The sequence below is a fragment of the Oryzias latipes genome, chromosome 18 (genome assembly GCF_053564925.1).
Source record: "Oryzias latipes strain Hd-rR chromosome 18, Olatipes_Hd-rR_3.1".
Classification (NCBI taxonomy): Eukaryota; Metazoa; Chordata; class Actinopteri; order Beloniformes; family Adrianichthyidae; genus Oryzias; species Oryzias latipes.
Window position 1 is genome coordinate 2,591,913 of NC_136254.1, and position 25,545 is coordinate 2,617,457.

A 25,545-nucleotide genomic window follows, 5' to 3' on the forward strand; every position below is an offset into this window, starting at 1 on the left:
CATGGCTGAATAATGGCCATTTTTCTTTTCATGGCGTGTTTTCAAAATGACCTCGAATTTTGACGCGCCGCCACGGTCACAAACAACCGTAAAAACTTAAAAGCTTCGCAATTTAACATCGGACATGTGTTTAGTTTACAAAACCAAAGTTTGGAGTCATTATTCATAAATCTCTAGGAGGAGTTCGTTCTAGAACGAGACCTGCAAATGTCCAAAATGCAGCAAAAATGACATATTGACATCAATATAGCAGACTTCCTGTGCAACTGACAGCTTGGTACCAAGAGACTTTTTTGTAGGTTTCCATCTGATGGACATTCCTTGAAAAAATCAAGCTTGTATGTCAAAGCATGTGGCGGGGCTCGCCAAAACAAATTTTGTAGGTGGCGCTATCGAGCCATTTTTGTGCACCCATGTCAGTCTCCCATAAAATATAAAATTTTTCGCGACTCCTGATGTGTGTGCGAAATTTGGTGAGTTTTGGGGTATGTTAAAGGCCTCAAAAAGGCGACTGTTCCGTCGGAAGAAAAATAATAATAATTAAAGCTACAAGTAGCATTTAGCGGGCCCGAGCACGTGCGACCGCATGGCACGAGCGACCGCCCCGTGAGCAACGCCCTGCTCGAGCCATTCTCGTCGTTTTTTCTTGTCCATTCTGGAGCTCCAAGCTATTGTTAATACGACAGCTGCCTGGGGGGGGGGGGGGGGGGGGGGCTGTAATCTGTTGCCTTAAGGGACAAAGACTTTTGCATATAGCATGAAAAAAATTCAAGCAATGATGATAATTGCTATCACTGTCCCTAAGGATGAGAACAATAGAACTCATTCAATTTCCACTACAATGTCTAGATGAGTGTCAGCTATGTCTGATAACTTGGCCAATTAGCTGGACCGGGATCTTGCAAAGTGCAGGTGGTTAACGTCCAGTGTAATGAGTCTGTGGACGGCAACAGTACAGCATAGCTTTTGGTTTCCACAAGAGAAGAACTCCTGACACATCTGCCCTAACAGACAACTACAAGAGGAGTTGAAATGTATAACACGGTGAAGGAGTTTTTGTGCAGAAAAAGGTACAATTAGAAAAGCTGGTAGCAGTGACTGCAGATGGGACTCCTGCTATGATCAATAGACAAACAGGTTTCATCACTCACTGTAAAGCTGACCCAGACTTTCCAAAATGTCTGCATTACTGCTGCGTCATTCACCAGCAGGCCTTATGTGCAGAAGTGATTGGCTCTGGACATATAATGACTCTTATTCTGAAAATCGTAAACAACCTCAGCTGCAAAGCAAAACAGCACAGGATTTTTAAGGTGCTATTGGAGGAGATGTCTGTTGAATATGGTGAATATGAACATTGTGAATCTGAACTTGCATTCTTGACTGACATTACTGGAAAACTAAACCACTTGATCTGCGAGCTGCAAGACAATGGCAAAACTATTTTTTTTTGACCAGCCTGCCTGAGCCAGTGTTTTTCTTGTGGGGATCTTTTCTGCCAGGGCTTGTCAGCTTGGTCAGTGGATGTTGCTGCAGTTGTCTCCCTTGCTGGGACAGCTGGAGTTAAACACAGCAGCTCACGGCTCTGAAGTGGACCCCGTTGCTGTCCCAGTCTGGATGGGCACTGTGGCGATGTTCCAATGGCCAGGCTGGCTCCTGGTATAAAGAGATTCCCAAATACCATTTCCTAACCGCAGAGCCAAGGATGTGTTTACATGTTTAGGTCAAAAATGTGATGGACAGCTTCATTTTGTCTAAACATGCCACCCTGTTATTAATCCAGTTGATATGGTTCTCCATCTGTGTCTAGGTGATAGAAAAGCATTTTTTTTTATATTTACAGCTCTAAGCAAACAAACAGTTGTCTATATAAAAGAGCTTTTACAATTGTGCACTTTTAGCAGGTCTCTGAGTTCATGTGACCAATGTATGGTGGATTTTCACAGACCTTGTTTAAAACTGAAGGTGAGAGAGACTTAGAGAAATGGCTTCATTGTTCTGGAGTTCTTTGTTTCATCCACAGAAGAGTAGAATTGGTGATTGATTTTGAAAAGCTGATGAAAAAAGTATATTTTCAAATTGCAATTTCTAACTTGGGTTTTACATTTTGTGTTCCATTTTTTGTGCTTTATTTGGGAAGCATTTGTTATTTGTTTGGTGTTTTTAAGGTTCTGCAAATATACACATCATTTTTTAGAGACATTTGTTATCAGTTGTGTTTGTTGATTTGTAGTTTAATTTCATTGGATGTATAGATGTCGTGTGGGGGGGGGGCTCGACAGCAGGTAGGACCCAGGCGCAGAGACGGGAGGCAAACGGGTTCAGGGCAAGTGGGTTTATTTAACTAACAAAAAGCGCTGCAGAGCAGGATGACAAAACTAAAAACAAAAACTTACTGTGGCATGGCAAGGGACATGGACGCCAGACAAGAAGACGTGATCAACATGAGCAGAAGTTAATGGACCAGCACAGGAGGAAGGCAGAGACAAGACTTATATACAGACAGGGCAGACAAGACACAGGTGAACACGATTAGGGCAGATGGGGACCAAAGGAAGTAAAACTCAAGAAACATGACAAGACAGGAAACCTTTCAAAATAAAACAGGAAACAGAACCAAACAAGACAGAACAAGAACTAAAGCGAAAAAAAAGACAACAAACTGAAACCATGACAATAGAAAGGAAAAGAAGTTCAAACATTGATTATAAAAAAGGATATAAGAGATAAAAAAAAAGAAAAAGGAAAAGAAAAAAGATAAAATATTGATTTAATTGCATTTTGAATGAATAAAAAACAATGATTAATAGAATCAGAAATCAGAAAAAGTTTTATTGCCAGGTTCAGTAGAGCGCACTTTACAAAACGAGGAATTTGACTTGGTGTATAGTGCAATTAAGAATAAGTTAAAAATTAAGTTAACAACAACAACACACTATATACAGTAGAGTAAGGTGAATTAAAGTGGGAGCACAGATGGGCTGGGATGGTGGGGCCTGTAAGTGGCACCGACAGTCCTTTGGTGGGCGGGGGGGGGGGGAGGGGGGGTCACCTGGGGGAGTTGGGGTACTGTTCAGCAGGCTGACTGCAGTGGGGAAGAAGCTGTTCTTGTGGCGCGAGGTCCTGGTCCTGATGGACCGGAGCCTCTTGCCAGAAGGGAGGGGCCGAAAGAGATTATGTCCTGGATGAGAGGGGTTGGCTACAATCCTGGCTGCCCGCCTCCAGGTCCTGGAGATGTGCAGCTCCTGGAGAGACGGGAGGTGGCAGCCGATCACCTTCTCTGCTGAGTGGATGACGCGTTGCAGCTTGGCCTTGTCTCTGGCCGTGGCCGCAGCGAACCAGACTGTGATGGAGGACGTGAGGGTGGATTCAATGATGGCGGTGTAAAAGTCTACCAGCATCTTTTCAGGGAGGTGAAACTTCTTCAGCTGCCTCAGGAAGTACATCCTCTGCTGGACCTTCTTAGTGATGGAGCTGATGTTCTGCTCCCACTTGAGGTCCTGGCTGATGATGGTTCCCAGGAAGCAGAAGGACTCCACAGAGGTCACCGGGGAGTCACAGAGGATGACAGGGGGGAGGGGGGCTGGGGCCTTCCTGAAGTCCACTGTCATCTCCACTGTCTTCAGAGCATTAAGCTCCAGGTTGTTAGCGCTGCACTATGACACCAGCCTGGCTATTTCACTCCTGTAGGCCGACTCATCTCCGTCAGAGATGAGGCCGATGAGTGTGGTGTCGTCAGCAAACTTCAGGAGTTTGACAGACAGGTGACCAGCTGTGCAGCTGTTTGTGTACAGGGAGAGTAACAGGGGTGAAAGGACACAGCCCTGGGGGGATCCGGTGCTTGTGGTCCGAGTATCTGAGACGAGCTTCCCCAGCCTCACATACTGCTGTCTGTCCGTCAGGAAGTCTGTGATCCACCTGCAGGTGGAGTCAGGCACATTCATCTTGGAGAGTTTTTAATACTAAGTCTAGACAGATTTAACACAGGTTTTTGGATGAAAAAGGATTTTTTATAAATCATCTGTTACACTTTTAAGTCTGAAAAAAATATGGAAGGCAGCAAACACAGATCCCTACCGTTTTTAATTTTTTTGTGCTGATATTTGAAAGATAAGTTATGCAAAAAAATAGGTGTTTTCAGTTTTGCCTAAAAAGACGTTTTCGGACCTTTTTGGATCAAATGTTGTCTAAAAGTTCACCTGTAACTTCAATCATTCTGAATTTTTTTAGGAAAACTAAACCACTTCAACTGTGATCTGCAAGGCAATGGTAAAACTATATTTTTTATGGAACAGCCTGCAGTGTTTCTTGTGGGGATCTTTTCTGCCAGGGCTTGCCGGCTTGGTCGGTGGTTGTTGCTGTTACCAATCCAGTTGATATGGTTCTCCATCTGTGTCTAAGTGATATAATCAGAATCAGAATCGTTTATTGTCATTGTACATGGGGATACAATGAAATTGCAGCAGCCTTGGAGTGAAGGAGTTACATAAAATAAAAATAAAAATAGAATAGAAAAAGAAATACTGTATTTACAACTCTTAACAAAAAATGAACAATATGGACAGGAACTGTTAAATATTAAATATTTGTGAATAAAATAGAATGGAATTACATGAGTTGCTGTGAGCACAGCTTAATAAATATCAAGTTATTGCACAGTGACCCGGTTAGACAGTCAGGATATTGCACGCATTGTAGTAAAATTAGAGTGAGGTGTGGTTGGTGGACGTATGTGCATTCCGTATGATAATTGCCTGTGGAAAAAAGCTGTTTCTTAGTCTGTTTGTCCTGGTTCTGATGGACCTGTACCTCCTTCCAGAGGGCAGCAGTTCAAACAGAGGGAAAGCAGAATGGGTGGAGTTAGTGGTGATGCTAGTCACTCTGCTGAGGCAGCGAGACTGGTAAATGTCCTTCAGTGAGGGGAGGGGGCAGCCGATGATCCTCTGCGCTGTCTTTACCACTCTCTGGAGACTCTGCCGTTCTGCTTCAGTGCAGTGGGAAAACCACACTGTGATGCCATAGGACAGAATGCTCTCAATGGTTGAGCGGTAGAACGTTACCAGCAGCTCCTGGCTGACGTCGTTCCTCCTAAGTTTTCTCAGGAAGTGCAGGCGTTGCTGGGCCTTCCTGATGACAGTCATGGTGTTGTTAGACCATGTGAGGTCAGCAGAGATGGTGGTGCCCAGGAGGGTGAAGCTGTGGACCCTCTCCACACAGTTTCCATCGATGTAGAGTGGGGGTGGATCTGTTCTGTTTTTTCTGAAGTCCAGGATGATCTCCTTGGTCTTGGTGGTGTTCAGGATGAGGTTATTAGCCTGACACCACCTTGAGAGTTTCAGGACTTCGTCTCTGTAGGCCGTCTCGTCGTCCCCAGAGATCAGCCCCACCACAGTAGTGTCGTCTGCAAACTTCACCACGGTGTTGCTGGTGTGGGCTGGTCTGCAGTCTGCTGTGTACAGTGTATACAGCAGAGGACTCAGCACACATCCCTGTGTGGAGCCTGTGCTCAGCGTCCGGGTGGAGGAGAGGTGGGGGTCAAGTTTGACTGTCTGTGGTCTGTTTGTCAGGAAGTCCTTGATCCACGAGCAGGTGAGTGGGTGGAGTCCTAGTTCAGACAGTTTGTTGACCAGAATGTCAGGAATGATTGTGTTAAAGGCTGAGCTATAGTCCACAAAGAGCATCCTGGCGTAGGTGTCTCTGTGTTCCAGGTGGCTCAGCGCAGTGTGGAGGGTGATGGAAATGGCATCATCCGTTGATCTGTTTGCTTTGTAAGCAAACTGGTGGGGGACGAAGATTGGAGGGAGGGAGTCTTTGATGTGTCCCAGGAGCAGCCGCTCCAGACACTTTGTGATGACAGCAGTGAGTGCAACTGGGCGGAAGTCCGTGAGGAAGGCTGTGAATGAGGACTTTTTGGGTATCGGGATGATAGTGGATGACTTCAGGCAAGCAGGGATGAAAGCCTGAGCTAGCGACAGGTTGAAGATTTTTGTGAAGACCTGGGAGAGTTGATCGGCGCAGGCCCGCAGAACCTTTCCGGGAACTCCATCAGGTCCCGCCGCTTTCCTGGGGTTTACCCTGCTGAACATCCGTGCCATCCGTGCCACGTCCATAAAGGCATTGTTTTTATATTTAGAGCTCTAAGCAACCAAACAGTTGTCTATATAAAAGAGCTTTCACAATTGTGCACTTTTAGCAGGCTGAAAAAATTATCTTTTTAAAATTGCCATTTCAAATTTGGGTTTTAAATTTTGTGTTCCATTTTTCTGTGCTTGTATTGGAAGGATTTGTTATTATTTTGTTTAAAAGTGCTACATATTGTATATACACATAATTTATTTAGAGAAATTTGCTATACGTTGTGTTTTTTGGTTTTGTAGTTTAATTTCATTGGATTTATATTAAGGAAAAGAAGTTGCAGCATTGATTAAAAAAGGATAAAAGAGACATTTACTGTCTAAGTCTTATGTTACATCTGTAGAACTGTACTGAGAGTTGGGTTTTGTTTTGGAGCACATTCATATGTTTTGTTTGTAAAAAAAAAAGATAAAATATTAGGTTAATTGCATTTTACATGACTAGAAAAGCAATGATTATTCATAAAAATCTATGAAAGACATACAAAACAAATGAAAAAGCAGTCTGCCCTCCCTCTTGTGTCTAAACTCTTGTCACCTCACTTCTGGGTTAGTTAGCATATGAACTGGCAGCTGGTGTGTGTGTGTGTGGGGGGGGGGGGGGGGGGGGGTGAAATTTGACTCCAGCAACAGGGATGATTGAGGAGCAGGCTGCAGCATGAGGAAAAGACTTAAGCATGTAAGAGGAAATGACATCCTACAGTTGACCAGTTCATTTTATATCTGTAAAGAATATTCAAGAAGCATTTAGACATGTTCAGCTATATGCGTGTGAAACTTGGTGTGGATATTTGAAGCATAAGTAATTTTAAAACACACTTGTTTGGAGTCCAGACGGAAAAAGCACAGGTTTTGGGATGAATCAGGATTTTTTTAAAATCATCTGTTTCACCTGGACTTCTGAAAAAAATATGGAAGGCAGCAAACACAGATCCCTACATTTAAAAAAATAAATGGTGTTGATATATGATGATTAAGTTATGAAAAAAAATAGGTGTTTGTAGTTTTGCCTAAAAAGACATTTTCGGACCTTTTTGGATGTAATGCTCTCTAAGATGTCACCTGTAACTTCAATCATTCTGAATTTTTTTAGGAAGCAGTAGCACATAAATGCCTATGAAAGTTGAATTCTTGGTGCTGATAACCTAAACAGAATTTATGCTAAAAATCTTTGTTCAGTCCAAAATTTCATTAAAAAAATCAAGTGATGAAGTTTCTCGTAGACCCTATAGTGTTACATATCAAAGCTGGAGGTTATTAAAGGCATCTAATTCTGAAATCTCAGCTTCCTGAGACAAACGGCTGATTTATAATAAATTTCTATTATTTGGGTGCACATAATCGACCACTTCCTGTTACGCAGGCACCGTCAGGTGTACACCCATGAAACTTTACATGATGAGAGAGGACCCTTCTGAGTATCTCCAGTTTTAATTTCATGCACATCGGACAAAGCAAAGAGAAAATACAGGGCAGAATGTGCCCAATGCAATAACTAGGTGGCGCTATAGAGCTCGTCCAAGATTGTCATATCCATGGGTTCAGAATAGAAGCTTCATCATATCCATTGAATTTCAGTGAGATTGGACAAGGAATGTGCACGTGAGAGCAACTTTTGTGTGCATAGCGAGATGCCCAACTTTGCCGCTCTGTCACGACCACACCCCCGCATTGAAAGTTATGGTTTTTTGTCAGAGTAAACTTCAATGGCTTTTCAACAGGTGGACGTCATTTTCAGGTGTGTCGGCTCATCCTACTCGGAGTAGTGATGCTCCAAGTAAAACATGTCATTTCCTCTTGCCAGCAGGTGGCGCTACACTTTTTCCAGATTTTTTCACTGCAGATGTGTTCAGAGTCAGACTACAATCATGCACATCAATTTTGGATCAGATTGGATTATGCATGGCTGAGTAATGGCCATTTTTCTTTTCATGGCGTGTTTTCGAAACGACCTCCAATTTTGACGCGCCGCCATGGTCACAAACATCCATAAAAACTTAAAAGCTTTGCAATTTAACATCGGACATGTGTCTAGTTTACAAAACCAAAGTTTGGAGTCATTACTCTCAAATCTCTAGGAGGAGTTCGTTCTAGAGCGAGGCCTGCAAATGACCAAAATACAGCAAAAATGACATATTGTCATCAAAATATCAGACTTCCTGTGCGACTGACAGCTTGGTCCCAAGAGACTTTTTTGTAGGTTTCTATCCGATGAACATGCCCTGTTAAAATCAGGTTTGTACTATAAAGCATATGGAGGTGCTCGCGAAAACAAATTTTGCAGGTGGCGCTATCGAGCCATTTTTGTTTACCTATGCCGTTCTCCTATAAAATATGAAATTTTTCGCGACTCCTGATGTGTATACAAAATTTGGTGAGTTTTGGGGTATGTTAAAGGCCTCAAAAAGGCGACGGAAAAGTCGGAAGAATAATAATAATAATAATAATTAAAGCTACAAGTAGCATTTAGCGGGCCCGAGCACGTGCGACCGCCTGGCATGGGCGACCGCCCCAAGAACAACGCCCTGCTCGAACCGTTTGGCTTCAGTCTTCCTTCTGGTTTCTGGAGCTGCAAGCTACATTTAACATGATTGACACAACTGCCCTAACAGACAACTACAAGAGGAGTTTTAATGTATAACACGGTGAAGGAGTTTTTGTGCAGAAAAAGGTACCATTAGAAAAGTTGGTAGCCATACCTGCAGACGGGGCTCCTGCTATGATCAATAGACAAACAGGTTTCATCACTCACTGTAAAGCTGACCCAGACTTTCCAAAATGTCTGCATTACTGCTGCTTCATTCACCAGCAGGCCTTATGTGCAGAAGTGATTGGCTCTGGACACATAATGACTCCTATTGTGAAAATCATAAAAAACCTCAGCTGCAAAGCAAAACAGCACAGGATTTTCAAGGTGCTATTAGAGATGTCTGCTGAATATGGTGAGTATGAATAAGAATATGGTAAATTTGAACTTGCAGTTTTGACTGACATTACTGGAAAACTAAATCACTTTTACTGTGATCTGCAAGGCAATGGCAAAACTATATATTTTTTTGGAACAGACTGCAGTGTTTCTTGTGCGGATTTTTTCTGCCAGGGCTTGTCGGCTTGGTCTGTGGTTGTTGCCCTTTCTGGGGAAGCTGGAGTTTAACTTTGCAGCCTCACGGCTGTGAAGTGGACCCCGTTGATGTTCTAGTCTGGGTGGGTGCGGTGGGGATTCTCCTATGGCGAGATTTATAGAAATTTCTCTGATTAAAAAAGTTAATTCATGAAGACATATATTCACTGACATTAAAAAAATGTTTATGTGACCTCAGAACACGGACATTGTAGGGAATCGAACCCCATCCCAGTAACTGGGAGTACCATTACCAATGTCTTTTGCTTTTTTGAAGTCACATGGCAAGGAAAGCAAAACCTGCATCATGAATAACTAGGCCATAGGAATGCAATAGATACATAAATTTCAATTACTTTCTGAAGTACTTTTTGAGTACTTGGAATATGTTTGTAAATCAGATGGTTTGAAATTTAGAAATATGCAAAAAAAGGATTTTGATTCTTTACTCAATTGCTAACTACAGAAAAAAATGTAAATTTGTAATGCCTTATATGTATTCATGATGCAGGAAAAGAAACCATATTTCCATAAAGTCAGAGGATTGTGACTTAACAGAGATAAAGATGTCACCATCTCTCCCCGTCTCCTTCGCCACAACAACTGACACCAGCATGTATTTAGTTAAACATTTGACGTTTTAATTTAAGTCAGACGTTGTGACTCAACAGAGATAAAGATGTCACCATCTCTCCCCGTCTCCTTCGCCACAACAACTGACACCAGCATGTATTTGGTTAAACATTTGACGTTTTATATCAAGTCAGACGTTTGTGACTTAAAAGAGATAAAGATGTCGCCATCTCTCCCCTTCTCCTTCGCCACAACAACTGACACCAGCATGTATTGAGTTCAACATTTGACGTTTTATATTAAGTCAGACGTTTGTGACTTAAAAGAGATAAAGATGTCGCCATCTCTCCCCGTCTCCTTCGCCACAACAACTGACACCAGCATGTATTTGGTTAAACATTTGACGTTTTAATTTAAGTCAGACGTTGTGACTTAACAGAGATAAAGATGTCACCATCTCTCCCCGTCTCCTTCGCCACAACAACTGACACCAGCATGTATTTGGTTAAACATTTGACGTTTTATATTAAGTCAGACGTTTGTGACTTAAAAGAGATAAAGATGTCGCCATCTCTCCCTTTCTCCTTCACCACAACAACTGACACCAGCATGTATTGAGTTCAACATTTGACGTTTTATATTAAGTCAGACATTTGTGACTTAAAAGAGATAAAGATGTCGCCATCTCTCCCTTTCTCCTTTGCCACAATCATCAACAGTCACTTACATGTGTAAAACGACAAAGAACCCCATCATGATCACTAAAGTATGTTTGTACAACTGTACATTCGACTTTATAGTTTGTTGTTTTTAAGTACACATGATCGATTATCGTATTTTTTAACGTTGTGTTTTCAGAAACCAGTTGAATGAAACCTTTATGTGCCATGAAATCAGTTATTGTCTTAGAGTTTACTAAGTTTTCATTAAAATCACCCATTATAGCAATGGTATCACCCAGGGGCTCCAAAAGATCAACTAATTTCTTAAGGTTCTCTCTAAATAATGAAATGGCATATGATGGTGGACGATACAGAACTGCCACGACTATGTTTGATGTAATAAATCTGTGCACTAAACATTCAATATCTACATTTTGTATCTCTACATGTTCAAACAGGATATTTTCAACGGTGTACATTCCAACACCACCATGTTTTAAGCCTTTAATCACATTCAGTCTAGGATCTACTCCACTATAAGACAGTGAGCGTGGCATACTATAAAAATTATACCCACTGATGTTCAATGCATCAGTTAAAGGTGCATTTGGAAGCCATGTTTCAGTTACAGCTATGCAGTTAACATGTAACTGTTTTGTGCACAAAGCTAAGTCCTTTACATGCCACTGTAAATTTTGCACATTCATGAGGAAAATGCTGAATTCACATGAACTAGAAGTGAGATTTTCTTTATTTATCAGATATTGAGGCATGTTTGCCACATATTCAGAAACTGTTTTGTTACAGTAAATGGCCTGTTCCTTAAAATCTTGAATAATTAAACCAGACAAACTTGTTACGCGGCTTAATGCAACATAAGCCTGCCCAGGAGCAAAAGTTTTTTTCAAAGACACAACAACATTATCAATGGTAAGACCCTGAACTTTATGAACAGTACAAGCCCAAGCAAGTTTTAGAGGAAACTGACGTCTCAGACCACCTCTTCCTGTGACTCGTTCCTCTTCTGGAACAATGGCTACAGAACCTGAGACAAGCCCTGGATGATTTTCATACTGTTTCTTCCGTTGTCTTCCAATGTCTTTATTATCAAAATTCACAAAAACAATTTGTGGAAAGTCAGAGTTTCTATAGACAATATCAGTCACAATTCCACATGCACCATTGACAAGACCATCTGCCACATCAACATTTTTACAGAGCATGACACGTGCATTCTTCCCCAAAAGAAGTCTTTCTGCTAGACAAGTATTGTTAGCATTTGAATGATTACCACTTAGTAACACTTGTCTACCTGTTTCCTTACAATTTACATAATCTTGAGCTTTAATAGTTACATACTCTGGACAGGATGAGTGTAGATGGGTTAAATTATGTTGATTTACTTGACCATTAGTTGGGAAAATATGTAAAGCAGAGCTGCCTTCTCCCGTTTCACGTGACTTCAATTGTTGGATATCACTTTTTAACATTTCAGTACCTTTGCATCGTGTCCTAACTCTGCCGAGTAATTTGGCAAATTCCTGATCTTTTTGGCGTACAATGGTTTCTAGGCAAACAATTTCAAACACACCACACCAAAGATCCATACCCACATTTTCTACATACAATGGTTTTCCTCTCACTGGAGGTAATTGAAAGAAATCCCCAACTGCAATAATACAAACATTTCCAAACAATGCAGAGTTACCAGTTTGCTTTATTTGCCTCAGACGCCCATGAATATATGCTAATAAATTATGATCTACCATGGATATTTCATCAATTATCAAAATCTGTAAACTGCTGTAAATGGCACGTAAAGAATTTAATTTTTCCTCACCCAGTGGTGTGTAAGGTAAGCGGACATCTTTACCAATACAAAAAGTGTTGTGTATAGTACTTGCTTGTACATTAAACGCAGCAATTCCTGTGGGAGCCGTCAACAAAACACAGATGTCATCTACATGACGACAAAGAGGAGACAATAGTCTATTTGATTCATATTTTATTGCTTTAATTAGGTGAGTTTTACCAGTCCCTGCACCTCCTGTTATGAACAGGTGGAATGGTTCTGGCTTTTTTCCCAAAACCTTTTCCACACACCATTTTCTCACTTGGTAAAAAATATCCATCTGAATTTCATTTAAAGAGCGAATTAAAGCCAAGCCATCACTACGAGGCATTTTTGTGTTATTCAGTTGAAAGAAATGGCTATGTTGAGCAGAAACTCTTAAATCAGGAATATCAAATTCCTGTTCATCATCGACACTTTTTTGGTTCTGCAACAACTCTTGACACTCAAGTCTTTCCAATTCTTGCTCAGGGCATAATTCACACCAGGCATCTTCAACTACACCAGCATTATCTATCCCTTGCTGAGCATTAACCAATTTATCACCATCAATTTCAAATTTACTTCTGTTTAATGTTACCACGGACTTTACCAACTGCAGACCTGAATTACCAAGTCTTATCGTGCCCTTATGAAAAAAGTCTTGATACGTTTCAAAACCTTGAGGTTTCAGCTGGCTATCGCTGTAGTATGGCAAAAACAACTGCAGATTGCTTTGATAAAACAATTCAGGCTGTTTTGTTTCAGAGAACTTAACGTAACGTACAACAGCAGGTTGTGTGCGGGTTCTTTTTACAACATATCCAGTGTTGTTGTTCAACTTTATTCGCTTAGCAGCACTTTCATTTTTTGACAACACACGAAATTCGGAAGCAAATACTGCTAAACACATTGAAGGAAAATCATCACTCTTAGGTCTGTTCTTATATCTATCCACAATGTTTGTCATCCACATATCATCTGTGCTAACAGAATGCTTTGATGCTTTTTCTTTAAGTACTTTTAACGGTAAACTCATTTTAACAGTATTTTCACCAACAGGAAGAAACACAACTTTCCGAGAGCACTCTTTCAAATGTGCATTTGTCAGTCTATAAACACTTTCTTGAGCAGATACATCTCTGTTGTGCAAATATGTACTGCCTAATGTTTTTAGACTCTCTTTGGCAGAAGCATTTCCATCCCTGCATGCTTCCTTTTGTGCACACTGCAATAATAAACCCATTTCCTTCTCTGATTTAGAGATGTAAGAAATGATGTACACAACACATGCGTATGCGTCGACAACAAACTGTATATCCATATTAGCATTCCAGCATTTTAACAGTGGCTTGCTATATTGATTAATCCAAACTTCTTTAAGTTGACGTTTCAGCACAACATGGGTTTTCCGAGCACAACAGTTATATGCAGTTTCAAATGTGCTTTGGTTTAACCCAACAGATTCAAACAAATCCTCAACATTGTCATAAGTTGGCCCATCAGTTGAGAGAGCAGCTTTAATGTGTGCAATCAATGCAGAAGCCTCTTTTTTCTTCAATTGCGGTGTCTGTGCATTTTCTTTACAGTTGCAAGACTCTTTCTGTGATAACACACATTGACAAGACTGTGTCTCTTCAGCACTTGTGCTACGTGATATGAATGTACGCGCAGAAGGTGGTCTAGGAAAATTAAAACGACACACAGTTCCTTTTTTTTTACATGTTTTCGCATGTGTTTCAGAGTGTTTTTGCACAGATGTTACAATTTCCAGTAAGTCAATATTTGATGGTAACTCACAAGTCACATAACGATCAATAAATGCAATCACTTCAGCATCTGTATTTCTGTCAATTACAGGTGCATCCTCTATCCAAAACAGGCAATGAAGATGTGGTGAGCCTCGTTGCTGAAACTCCACCCTATAAAAATAATCCTTAATTTTTCCTATAGGACATGCAGGCGACATAAGAACCTCTTTCAGAAAACAATGCCAACGAAAATCAAACATCCGAGCAGCAGTGACAGGATTACGACGCAAAAGCTCACATCTGTCTGCCCATTCCAACTGCTCCACAGTTTCAGTTCTACCTTCGTGCTTCAGAATGCAGGAAAGTAAATTCTTCCAACGCATATCAGCTGAAGAAAATGAACAGAACCATGTGGGGATTCCAAGCTGCCTCACACAAGCCATGAGGTCTTTCTGGGCCGCCTGCCAAAAAGCTGGCGTACCTCTAATTGGTTTTAAAAATCGGTACCCATCATCAAATTCCAACATCCTTTTAATAGAATCATCACTTTTCAACAACTCTCCAGTAACTACTCGTTTATTTTTAAAATTATACTTACCTTTTCTTACTGCAATCGAAACATTTGAAACGACCTTTTCTAATTCTGTCATATATTGGGCAAAAAAAATATATTCCACATTTTGTGCAAAACGACAATCAGCATTAAGAATCCTGTTGTTAAAATATCGTGATAGAGTTAAAGGATGTTGTCTTCCATCATGATATGTTGGTCCACCCTTAGGAAACAACACAGGAAAACACTTAGCCTCATTTGTAATATCGGACAACAACTTCACCGGACTATTGCCTTCAGCGGGAGCTACATTCAAAATGTGATCAAAATATTGATCCAAAGCCTCTTGACCAATGTCTACTGGCATTAGACAAGTGTCCTGGAACATGCAATGCTGCTGTCTATCATGCAGAAGTTCATCTCCTAAAACATTTGAATCGTCAACATTTGCAGTGCATTCAACATCTTTTTCTACCACATCAGATGTTTCTTTACAAAAACCATTAATCCAATCATTATTAAATTTCACGTTGTTATAATAATAATTATGGGTTTGTAAAAACTGTAAAGCCTGCTTAACACGTTCCGTATCAACATACTGATATTCATAATGTCCTTTATAAGTAAGCTTCCGTTTTAATTTCACAGGCACAAGAGAACCCTCAATAGACATGCGTGGTAACAAATAAGTTGTTTGTTCAGTATTTGCAGGAACACAAGTAATAGGTCCATGCACGCCATTCTGTCCACCTTTGGGCAATGCTAACAGTTTCATAAATGGAATATGTAACGCTATTAGATGTTGTTCTAATTGATTTAAACATGCCAATTCCGCTGGTATAGGTTCAAGTTCTAAGTTATTTTTAACACTTTCAGCTGGTACTTTACCTTTCTTGATTTTAGCATGACACGTGTAACAAATCCACAATTTGCTTCTTGATGTTTTCATCCATTCACAATTTTTTGAGCAGTTTGCATTGCAGATATGCAAATAACCAGAAGTGATACATTGATCAGCGATAAGTCCAAGTCCTGCATTACTGTACAACTCTTTTTTACAATGTAATACTTGATGTTCAAATAACAACCTATGACATACACAACAAACAAACCCAGGTCCATCTTTAACTTTATCCAAAAATTGTTTCATAACAACATCAAACTCTTCCAACTGTTTTTTATTCAATTGTCGCTTCAATTTCATCCCATCCAACACACTTTTCCTAAAGTGAGGATCTTGACGATATTTTCTAGAACTCAGTGCTTTAACATTTTCTCTATGAGTAACATTACTCTGATATTTTCTAGAACTCAGTGCTTTAACATTTTCTCTATGAGTAACATTACTCTGATATTTTCTAGAACTCAGTGCTTTAACATTTTCTCTATGAGTAACATTACTCTGATATTTTCTAGAACTCAGTGCTTTAACATTTTCTCTATGAGTAACATTACTCTGATATTTTCTAGAACTCAGTGCTTTAACATTTTCTCTATGAGTAACATTACTCTGATATTTTCTAGAACTCAGTGCTTTAACATTTTCTCTATGAGTAACATTAATCTGATATTTTCTTTTACTCATTTCCTTAACATTATGTTTGTGTAACAAATCAAATTTATACTTGCTTTTACTCCCATTTTTAACACGATGTCTGTGTAAATCATCAGTTCTGTATTTTGCAGAACTACGTTCTTTAACCCACATTTTATGCATAGCATTTTCCCTATATTTATTTTTACTCAATTCTAATGCTCTGGATCTACGCAAAGAATCAGATGCATATTTCCTTTTACTCATATCTTTTTTCTTCTGTTTATGCAGTTCACTTGTTTGATATTGCATTTTGTGGTAAAAAGATCTCCTTTTTTTTAGATACTTTGAAAAGGAAGATTCACCAACTGAATCACAACTAACATTATGTGGTTGAAAAGAACGACATCTTAACAGTGGTTTCTCAGAACAAATACTATTGCTTTTACACCAATTGGCACACCCAATTTTACCACTACAATGAACACAAACAACAACCTCGTAATATTTCTCACCACATTCTCGCAAATAAATTGCTTGATTTCCAAGTATTTTATTTACAGGGTTATACTTTCTCCATATGCTACCATTGTGTACAAAAATTTCTACTCCCAAAACATTTGAAGTAGCTTGAATGTCAATCTCACATACAAAACTGCCAACATATTTCATACGTGACTTTTGAATGTACTCAGACACTGTGGCATATCCTTTCTCCAGCAACTTCATATGAATGTCACTGTTCTTTAGCATAAACTTAACAACAGCCAGTCGAACTCTTCTATGACAATTTTCAGATCCACTAATGACTCGAGAAATAGCACGAAAAAAACTATTGCCATCATTTAATATGACCTCTGTCTTACAAATAGAACCAAGCGTTACATTATTAGTTGGAATGTCTTCATACTGCTTCACAAAATCTAAATCAATATGTTTTGACAACAAAACTGCACTCTCAAACGACAATGGATAAAAACTGAAAGCATTTTCAACTAAATTGTTACTTTGATAAATTTCACTGTTTTGGTGATCATTGTTAACCAATGCACTAAACAAAACTTCATTACAATCACCAACTTCAGACCTGCCATGTTTAACACTCTTGCAATCTCCTTCTGACAGCATTTCTGAGTCTCTTTTGCGTTGCCTCATATTATGACCCAAATTATTTTTTTCCATAGATTTACACAACCCAAAACAACGCTGCTGCTGAAACATTTCAACGCAAGTTACAACTTCATAATGACACTCATTTATATTTTGCAAATATATGCCTTGTTTAGATATGGCCTTACGTTGACAGGCATATTTCAACCAACGTTCATTGTGAAATGTATACACACTCACACCCAAGTAGTCAGCTGTAGCTTGAATTTCAACCTCTGTAGCCCAACTACCAGAAAATCTCATTCTAGAAACATTGAGATATTCATCCACAGACATATTTTCAGATCTCAAAAGAGAACTATAATTTCCAACATTCTTTTGTAAATGTGTGACAACTGCACGTCTTAACTTTATGTGATTTTTCTCTGTACCACTAATAACTTTGGACACAGCCCTAAAAAAACAATTGCCATCGGCTACTATATGATCAGTTTGACATGGAATTCCCAACATATCAACCTCTAGAGGGTTAGAACAAGCAGTGTTTTCACAATGCACATTCAGTTGTTTACACAATGCTTGTGTAACATCAAAATCAACAGGGTAAAACTCAAGTTTCTTTGATGAAACATCAAGAAACTCAACATCCAAACTAGCTTCATTAGCATCATACCATTTTGTCTTCTTTGATTCACGTTGCACAGTAGAAAGCTTACGCTTTCTGTTACTTTCATGCAACGGTAAGGGACCAGTTTGAACATCTAAACTGCACCCGAAACCAAACTGTGACCCAGTATTTAATCCAGTTTTACAATCCTTCTCAAGCACACTTTGTTTATTTTTCTCACTATGATCATTGTCAGTAACAGCAACGGATGCAATTTCAAAAGCCATTTCTTTCCCTGCAAGTGAAATACTCAGGCAACAAATATAATTGTATAAATCATTAAGACTAGGAAGGTACATGATAATACTTCTTCCATTTACATCTGCCATTCCAGTACCACTGCGTGCATGTGAATCCACCACAGCATAATGGCCGTTTTCTGAAATAACAGCACAAGTACTACTGCCTATGGTCAAAAAACATGTTTTATACTTGACAAGCATGTGCTCCAGTCCCTTTTTAAGAGTTATCACTTCACCACTGTCAACAAATTTACCATTACTCACATTAACAATCCCAGAAACGTATTCACCATACTCAAACTTAAATAATTTACCATCAATTTCAGAATCCATGGGCAAATCAGGTACTGACAAAAACTTCAAATTTCCAGGGATGATTTTGTTTTCACACACCGAGGAGTAAAGCTGATCACCAAGAAACACAACATGGTCCAAGTCTGTTGCCTCCCACTCAAAAACACTACGATGCGTGTGTTTAGCCATACTCACCAGGGCTATTGCCATGCACTGCACACCTCTGTTTTGAAGCTGCCGATCTCCTTGATGAAAAGATCCCCTTACACAACGTTCTGTGTCAAATCTGTTACAATTGTTTTCATTTAAAATCACTGAAGATGATTTTTTTTTTAAATTACTGCCCTTTTTTCCAATTTTCAATGTATTTTTGCATTCCATTAACACTTTACATTTATCGCCAACCACAATTTTGTCATTTAACTCCTGAACATGTTCTTTTATAAAACCAGTCTGTCTTTTGCCCAAAACTGACTGATTCACACGTGCATCCTCTGCTCCCAAACCAAATGTATTATTACACCCGTCCCAAGAAGCTTCTTTCACAAACATTGAACTAATGCCAAACCATTCTGCATTCAAAGACTTTTTCAAGTTCCAAATGTGCAACATCAAGTCATTAAAGCAACTGTTGAAGACAGCCACAGATGTTCCAATATTAGAAAACATTCCAGATGAATCTCGTGCACCACAATCAACCACAACAAAATACTCTTTGTGATGAATGACAGCACAAACGAAACCCTGCAAATCCAACAAACACAGATCTTCCTCCATCAGTCGCTCCTGCATCATTTCATACAACAGTGAAAAATCTTCACTCTTTGAATCACCAGAATACACAGGCTCATTGATAGCAACATCCCAAATTCTTCCAAACACACTGAGCTTTTCAGAAACCTTGAATAACTTTTCGGAATTGTTCACACATCCATCACTTCCATTAAATGAACAAACCAACTGCACACCTTCATTTCAAATATTATCAACATCAGCGTCCCTCCATGTACACACTGGAGCAACAACATGGTTGATTGCAGCCACAACACAACATGTAAGCGATGTTGTACTATCACTTGAATTTGTCAATCTTACTTTCATTCCAGAAATCAAAGGCCTCTGTATTTGCTCCAGACAAACACAACCAGAAGTTTTACCTTCTTCCTGAACCTTACACACTTTGGTGCGACGCATATTAAATCCCTTCTTTCGTGGCATCTAAAAAAAAAATAAAAAAATGAAACCACCATTAAAATAAAATTCTCATTTCTATTATGTATACATAAAGCAATACATTTATACCACACAGACAAATAATCAAAAACATAAAATTAAATATTCAGACTATTGGAAAATAGTTATACACAAATAAATGTAACATGTGTCCTATAATACAGTGGTCCCCAACCCCCGGGCCGCAAATAATAAATAACTTACTTTACTTCCGGTTTATTTATATCTGAATCTGAAAGATGTTTTATTTTGAAAAGATGCCCGATTCTCTGTGTGACTGTCACACCCGTCTATGTCACCAGTAATGTATGGAAGCGATTCAGTAGCATTAATAAAAAGCAAAGTTAAAACCAGAAATGCTTTTTCATTTTCAAAAAGAAGCTGCATTTTGTTGACTCAAAAATAAAATGAAAAAACAATCCCCCAAAATGCTTTCTTTTCCTTCCTCAAAGCTTATTCTGTCACTTAATTAAAATGAAAATGGTATTTGACATTTCATTTTCAAGTCGTTCTCTGGTAAATGTGTAGCATAATTCATTTAGAAATGTTTAATTTGACCTTTAAAATGGATTAATAGAAATGCTTTTCTGATTTTCAAAATGAAGCTGCATTTTTTGACTCAAAATTAAAAAGAAAAAGCAATACTTCAAAATGCTTTATTTCCTTCCTCAACACAGCTTATTCTGTCACTTAATCAAAATGATAAAGAAAATGGTGTTTGACATTTCATTTTAAAAAAGGTCCACGGTAAATGTCTAGCAAAATTCATTTAGAAATGTCTAATTTGACAATTAAAATGGATTAACAGAAATGCTTTTTAATTTTGAAAATGTAGCTCAAAATTCAAATATAAAAGCAATATTTCAAAATGCTTTTTCATTTTATACTTCAATCCGCCTATTCTGTGTCATAATTAAAACGAAAATGCAAAGAGGGGATTGCATTTTAACATCCACCCTGCAAAACTTGGAGCAATATTCATTTCTTAAACACATTAGCAGAGGGGGGGTGGGGCGATGACGTCACTGCTTTCTCCGTGTGTACGGCCGCTGTCGCTGAGAGACCTGGTGTGTCTGTGTTCGCATTAAGATCACCTAAAACTGGGTCCTGTTCACAAACCGCTGGACCTGGCCTGCTCAAACCTGGATTCCTGGATCTTAATGCGAGAAATGCAGCAGAATGTTCCTTTAGCTCCCTCTTGAATCAGAAGCTGTGAATCCCAACCCAACTTCTTCAGCGTCGTCTGACCGCACGGATTTACAAACATATGATCAAGCAGAGCAGGCCTTTAATAATAATCATAACAGTAATAAAAGCACATTATGAAGATAGTCTCCTGCAGCTTCACGCTGAGTGAGTGTTTTTGGTCCAACCAGCAACCGTTTAGCATGGAGAAATCTGTCTGTTGATGGAGCTCCAGCTGTCAAACAGCAAATTTAGCTGCAAATAAATTTGTAAATATGTGAGAATTACATCAGTTTTTATTTTGTTCTGGACACCACTGGAAACACAAATTCATATGATGGTTTCTCGGATCATCGTAGCAGCATTTCCGCCTTCAGCGATCGGAGCTTCGCGCTCCGCTATGAAAAGGCAGCTGGCGGTCCGAAGATAAAAAGCTTGTCTGCGTGCGTCAGGAGGAGGACCGCAGAAGACGGACATGCTGCTAGTTAGTCCTGAGAAGCTGTGCAAACTCATCAGAAGTTCACAACCATCACAAAACCCTCTTCTCTGCCACTAACAGTCTGCTCCTGGTGCGTGTGTCTTTCAGCAGGCGGACACACGGAGAAAGCAGTGACGTCATCGCCCCGCCTCCCCTCTGCTAATGCTTTTAAGAAATGAATATTGCTCCAAGTTTTGCAGGGTGGATGTTAAAATGCAAATGCAATCCCCTCTTTGCATTTTCGTTTTAATTATGACACAGAATAAGCGGTTTGAAGTATAAAATGAAAAAGCATTTTGAAATATTGCTATTATATTTGAATTTTGAGCTATTTGATGCAGCTACATTTTGAAAATTAAAAAGCATTTCTGTTAAACCATTTTTATTGTCAAATTAGACATTTCTAAATGAATTATGCTACACATTTACCATGCACCTTTTTTTAAATGAAATGTCAAATACCATTTTCTTTATCATTTTAATTAAGTGACAAAAAAGCTGTGTTGCAGTATAAAATGATAAAGCATTTTGAAGTATTGCTTTTTCTTTTTAATTTTGAGTCAAAAAATGCAGCTTCACTTTGAAAATAAAAAGCATTTCTATTAATCCATTTTAAATGTCAAATTAGACATTTCTAAATGAATTATGCTACACATTTACCATGGAACGTCTTGAAAATGAAATGTCAAATACCATTTTCATTTTAATTTTAATTAAGTGACAGAATAATCAGTGTTGAAGAAGGAAATGAAAAAGCATTTTGGTGGATGGCTTTTTCATTTTATTTTTGAGTCAAAAAATGCAGCTTCATCTTGAAAATTAAAAGGCATTTCTGGTTTTGACTTTGCTTTTTATTAATGCTACAGAATCGCTTCCATAGTAACACAGACCAAGGTGCTCCTCTCAGTCACGTGATAAGTTATCGCTAAAATAAAACCCAGGAGCTAGCAAAATGAGTAAAAAACAAACGTCTTTGGAAAGTTTTTTTTGCATAGGTGAAAAGGCCCAGCCAGGAGACAGAAGAGGAGCCTTCTACTTCCAGAAAAAAATAGCTACATTTTTCTTTTTTGCACCATGAGTGGCAGAAGGGGGGAGGATGATGAGAGCCATGCAATGTTCTATCCATGGGTGTCTAAATTAAAGCTGGGATGTGTGATGTCACACATCTGTTCCTCCTTCTGCGTGGCGTTGCTACAGTAATCCTCCACCAACATCTCAAAGACCTGTCCGTTAACTTAAAAAATGTGCAATCAAGTTTATTGAAACAAGGTTGGGGATCACTGCTATAATAGATTATTAAACACTGCAAATTTAACTTACCTTTACCAAACTCTTTAATGGCTTACAAAACACAACGTTCTCTGGAAAAAACAGCAAACAGCTCCTCTCTCTGTTGTCCAGACAAAGGTTTAGTCACTGGTGTGGAAGATCCCTCAGAGGAAAACTCTGGAGTTACAAATAAAAATGTAAAAGGAAAAACATTTAATTCAAACAAAAATAAATACATAAACAAACTTTAATAGACATGAAATGGTAGATGCTCTCTGGGAGGCTAATCCATAGAGGAGGTCCATTAAAACTGAATGAGGCCTTGCCGTGTGTTTTAACTTTTGGGATAACCAAAAGGCCTGTATCAGAGGACCTCAGGGTCCACAGGGGATCATACATTAAAATCATATCAGACAAATATGAAGGCCCAAGACCATAAAAACATTTATAAACTAATAATAACGTTATCAATCCTAAAGCGAACAGGAGGCCAAGCAGCCATTTTAAAATCTGTGTGTGTTCCTGCAAATATATTCATACTGGCTGCCACACTTATAGATTATATGAAAACATTTATACACAAATAAATTTAACATGTGTCCTATGAAATTATTAAACACTGAAAATTTAACTTAAAACCTAAAAAGTACAAAATAGGTTGGAACTGATCTTCAGTGGAAATACTCACGGGTCGGCACGCGTTCAAAATGTATTATATGTGAACTGCTATGTATTTGATCAATTAGAAAGGAGTTTCACTGGTTAATGTGGTTTAAAAACCGTAAAAACTACATTCGAATATTTAATTGAGAACTACAAAGATGGTGGATAGACTACAAAAAAAAACGATCTCTGAAACTGATAGAAACTTGTTGTTTGTCGACCAGTATCGATTCTACATGTCATTTTGTACATTTGTGTCCGTTTAAAAAGAAAATTCGTCGGTTGGTTTGCTTTGAAAAGTCTTTTTAAAATTACGTTCGAAACAAAATGCCCGCCATCACTTCCGGTTCAACGAAGTAAAAGGTCAAATTATTTGCGTTCGTCTAATCAATTTTAAGCAACTTTTACGGTTTTTTATTCAATAAAATTGATAATCAGAAGGTGAGTAGTCGTTGTGGCGATGTAAAAAAGTGTCGATGGTCGATTAAAGTAATGGTTCATTTACAAGTCGCGGGAAAATTCATAATGGTCGTGACAAACCTCGAGTCAAATTGAAGGCGTCCTCGGCGCAGTGCGTCTGGCAAGGTCGAGTTCTTCTCACTGGGGGTCCTGTAGTCTTCCTTGCTGGTCAGGAGCGTCGAAGATCGAAGTGCAGAGGAAATGAGAAAGTTCTGAAAAGAACTGATTTGCTCAAATTCGGCAAGCTTCAGCGAAATTCTCTGTGGGGTGTGATTCTCCAGTCGTCCAGCAGGGGTCGAGCAGAGGGAGTACTCAGACGAAAATGCCCTGCCTTCAATGGCTTGACCAGCTGCTTGACTTGTGGTTTTTCCCATCATGCATTTTATCGTTCGTATTTGATGAAGTAGATTGATTACATGTTATTGCTTTCATGAAATAATAGAAGTTCTACTTCGTTTAGTTCCGTATGTATGTGTAGAACATTTTATAGTAATTATTTTATTGATCATTAGTCCGTTAGGGAACATTGTAGCTGTTGGGTTTGTGCCCCATTGGCATGAGTTCTCCCATGGACCAATCAGACAGCTCCGTTTTTAGTTTGATCCCAAGGGTTAAAATCTAATAAAATTACATTCCAATCCCAAAGTGGTGGTGTGTTGTCTTCTTTGTGTTATGTCTGTGTTCAAAAAAATGTTTTGTGGGTGATTCTGTTAGATACATCTCACAAGAAACGTTTGCTATTCAGGGGTTGTGACGTCATACTTCCCATGATGCTTTGCTGGTGGGGGAAGCCTGCTGCATGTGAACTTTGTCAAAGAACAACAAAATCTTTTACAGCATAAATACTTAACGGTCACCTGCTACCTAGAGGCCGAATTGTAATCCCTTTGACTCTCTCTGGTGGACTTTTCTTAGAAGTTCAATCGGCTGCTTTATTTAAGTTGAGAAATCTTCATATCTATAAATATAAAGAAGTCTAAAAAATTTTTCAAAACACAACTGCCCTTACAGACAATTAAAAGAGGAGTTGAAATGTATAACACGGTGAAGGAGTTTTTGTGCAGAAAAAGTACCATTAGTAAAGCTGGTAGCAGTGACTGCAGACGGGGCTCCTGCTATGATCAATAGACAAACAGGTTTCATCACTCACTGTAAAGCTGACCCAGACTTTCCAAAATGTCTGCATTACTGCTGCTTCATTCACCAGCAGGCCTTATGTGCACAAGTGATTGGCTCTGGACACATGATGACTCCTATTGTGAAAATCAACACCTCAGCGGCAAAGCAAAACAGCACAGGATTTTCAAGGTGCTATTGGAGGAGATGTCTGCTGAATATGGTGAATTTGAATTTGGTGAATCTGAACTTGCATTTTTGACTGAAATTACTGAAAAACTAAATCACTTGAACTTCGAGCTGCAAGGCAATGGCAAAACTATATTTTATTTATGGAACAGCCTGCAGTGTTTCTTGAGGGGATCTTTTCTGCCAGGAAACTTCAGGAGTTTGACAGACAGGTGACCAGCTGTGCAGCTGTTTGTGTACAGGGAGAGTAACAGGGGTGAAAGGACACAGCCCTGGGGGGATCGGGTGCTTGTGGTCCGAGTATCTGAGACGAGCTTCCCCAGCCTCACATACTGCTGTCTGTCCGTCAGGAAGTCTGTGATCCACCTGCAGGTGGAGTCAGGCACATTCATCTTGGAGAGTTTTTAATACCAAAGATGTATGAAAGACATACCGAAAAAATATGTCTTTCAGTGTTTAACTGGCTGTCTTTGGATTATGC

General features: G+C 39.1%; 1 protein-coding gene and 1 long non-coding RNA gene across 2 annotated transcripts in view; both read right to left on the reverse strand.

Moving 5' to 3' along the window:
• LOC101174464 (ependymin-2) overlaps nucleotides 1-25,545 on the reverse strand; it is a 185,479-nt gene that overhangs the window by 128,526 nt on the left and 31,408 nt on the right. The window lies entirely within an intron of this gene.
• Nucleotides 16,378-24,073, reverse strand: LOC144987284 (uncharacterized). The gene is made up of 3 exons (XR_013651161.1): nucleotides 23,841-24,073; nucleotides 22,689-22,814; nucleotides 16,378-19,690 (listed from the first exon to the last, which is right to left on the reverse strand). It is a non-coding gene; the product is annotated as an uncharacterized LOC144987284 (long non-coding RNA).